General features: G+C 52.1%; 1 protein-coding gene across 1 annotated transcript in view; it reads right to left on the bottom strand.

The window, feature by feature from the left end:
• The window catches only part of LOC125024561 (serine/threonine-protein kinase tricornered-like), a 96,177-nt gene that overhangs the window by 15,208 nt on the left and 78,469 nt on the right, over window positions 1-2,500 (bottom strand).

Here is a 2,500-nt window from a genome sequence, read left to right as displayed (position 1 = left end):
TTTTCTCCCAGCCGGGCCAACTGCTACGAAATGTACAGCGTTTAAGCAACAATTCAGACACCAAGGGGGAGTTAATCAACATTAAAGCCACTTGCTATTATAAACTCCTTTCTCAGGATCTACGATGGACTTGAAACAACTGCAAGCGAGAGAGGTAGAGAGGGCACTTGATAACGAAGCAACATTTCAGCAAAAATGCACATGAAATCGGACGCCATTTTTCCCACAACAAAATCTCGTCCCTCCATTCAAAGCTCCCTAATCTCGACCCAGTGAGACGTACGGCGTTGCTAGGAGCCGAACCGCAAACGAGGCTGGGTGACGTTGGCATGAGTTGGCACGCTCGCCTCCCCCTTCATTCCTTTTCCTTTCCCTTCCTCTCTCCCGTGCTCTCCCTCTATTTCTTTCCCTTTTCCTTTCTCCCTTTTCCTCCATCCTTCCCTCCAATCCTTTCCCCATCCCTCTCCCCGCCCTCCAATCCTTTCTCCTCCCCTCCCCTCCCTCTCCATTCCCCTTCCCCCAAATCTCTGCATGAGCATGTGCATGGCAACACCGCCTCACATACCTGTTGTCTTACTAAACACATGCGCCGCTCTCGATGCCCCCCCCCCCCCCATCCTCCTTCGCTCGGGATCAACACTCCTTTGGGGACACGTGTTATGTGCATTCATCTGGGGTGAGAGGGAGGGAGGGGGTGGGTGGGGAACGGAGGGGAGGGAGGGAAAGGAAGGAAGGATGGAGTAGGGAGGGAAAGGAAGGGAGAGGGAGGGAGAGGGAGGGAGAGGGAGAGAGAGGGAGAGAGAGGGAGAGAGAGGGAGAGAGAGGGAGAGAGAGGGGAGTGTGAGGGAGGAAGGGGAGGGAGGGAAAGGACGGGAGAGGGAGAGAGGAATGGGTGAAGGTGGAGGTGGGGGGGAGGGATAAGAAGGGAGGGAGAGAGATGAAGGGAGAAAAAAAAAAGGGAGTGAGACTGAAACGGAGTGAGAGGGAGAAGGTAAAAACGAGAGAGAGAGAGAGAGAGAGAGAGAGAGAGAGAGAGAGAGAGAGAGAGAGAGAGAGAGAGAGAGAGAGAGAGAGAGAGAGAGAGAGAGAGAGAGCAGGGTAGAAGGGGGGTGATGAAGAGGAAGAAGAGAACAGATCTGAAAGCACATATCGAACAAGCGGAAAGCGCTCCTCTGAACAATCGCCGCCAAGAGCCTCGTGTGTTCCGAGGCAGCCGACCTGTATTCGTTTTATTCCCGCTTCTCCGTGCAGGCCTCGTTCTGCCTCGGCCGCCCGCTGGAAGCTGGAAGCTGGAGGCTGGAGGGGACAGGCGCAAGCAATTATCGCACGTGCATGACTGTAACACGCCTTCCTGCATTGCGCACTATTGCACAATCTGAGCGGCGTGATTGTCCCGACCCGCAGATTGCGTTACGACATTCAACCGCAGTGTTTTCCCTTCATTTTTTTCTGCATTCCCGTCGAAGTAGAAAGTCGACCGAAAACTCACTTTCTAACTGCCGTGATTATCGAGTAGTGTTACCGGCGGTCGGAGTTACGAGAGAGGAAGGGAGGGAGGGCGGGAGGGAGGGGGAAGAGAAACAAGGAAAGAGAGGGTGGGGAAAGGGAGATAAAGGGAGGGAAGAAGGAGAGAGGAAGGAGAAGGGGAAAGAGGGGGGCAGGAGAGAGGGAAGGGAAGGGAAGGGAAGGGAAGGGAAGGGAAGGGAAGGGAGGGAAGGGGAGGGGATAAACAGAGGACGAATTGATTAAGCATTTTTCTACCAAAGAGAATGAGCACACATCAACCTGAGCTTGCCACCCGATGACCTTCCCTCTCGTCTACACTCCCGCACGAACTCGGCCTCTGTCCCTCGGCCATTCCCAGACGACTCCGCGCCCGACCCCACGACTGGCTGCGACACGGAATCAAGTGGTTACCCCAAGATTTTCAGCTAATTGTTTTCAACGTCGACGACTATCAACGTTATTATCAACTTGCAAAAATACTACGTTACGGTAGAAAGATTTCTTTTTTTTTCTTTTTTTTTTTTAGTTCTATTCATCTTCCTTTCTTATCTTACAGTCCCACACTATTGAACGGGGAATATAAAACACTTGTTCCTTGTACATACTCTCCCTCCCCTCAAAAATAAATAAATAAATAAATAAATAAATAAATAAATAAAATAAATATATATTTAACATAAAAAATACTAAACAAGTAAAACGAAGAGAGCAAGCAGCCTCCAGAGCGGGCGCGGGCACAAACCACTCGCTGCTTACGGTGCGGGAGGCAGGGAGGAAAGGCGGCGGGGCAGGGCGCTCGAACCCTCGGACCGTTACATCAGGAAGTGGGTTCGAATTCTCCCTCGTCATGGACGCTTTTACGCCATGCTGCTGTTCATTACGCCGCACTCACCCCTTTATTCGGCCGAGCCGGACGGTGAAGGCTGTGCGGTCTCATCCGGCGCATGGCTGCCGAAACTGGCGCGATTCGCAGAAAATGATGATTACACACAAC

Source organism: Penaeus chinensis, chromosome 43 (genome assembly GCF_019202785.1).
Source record: "Penaeus chinensis breed Huanghai No. 1 chromosome 43, ASM1920278v2, whole genome shotgun sequence".
NCBI classification, from domain to species: Eukaryota; Metazoa; Arthropoda; class Malacostraca; order Decapoda; family Penaeidae; genus Penaeus; species Penaeus chinensis.
The sequence above is the reverse complement of the archived record's forward strand: the minus strand, read 5'-3'. Positions and strand labels throughout refer to the sequence as shown.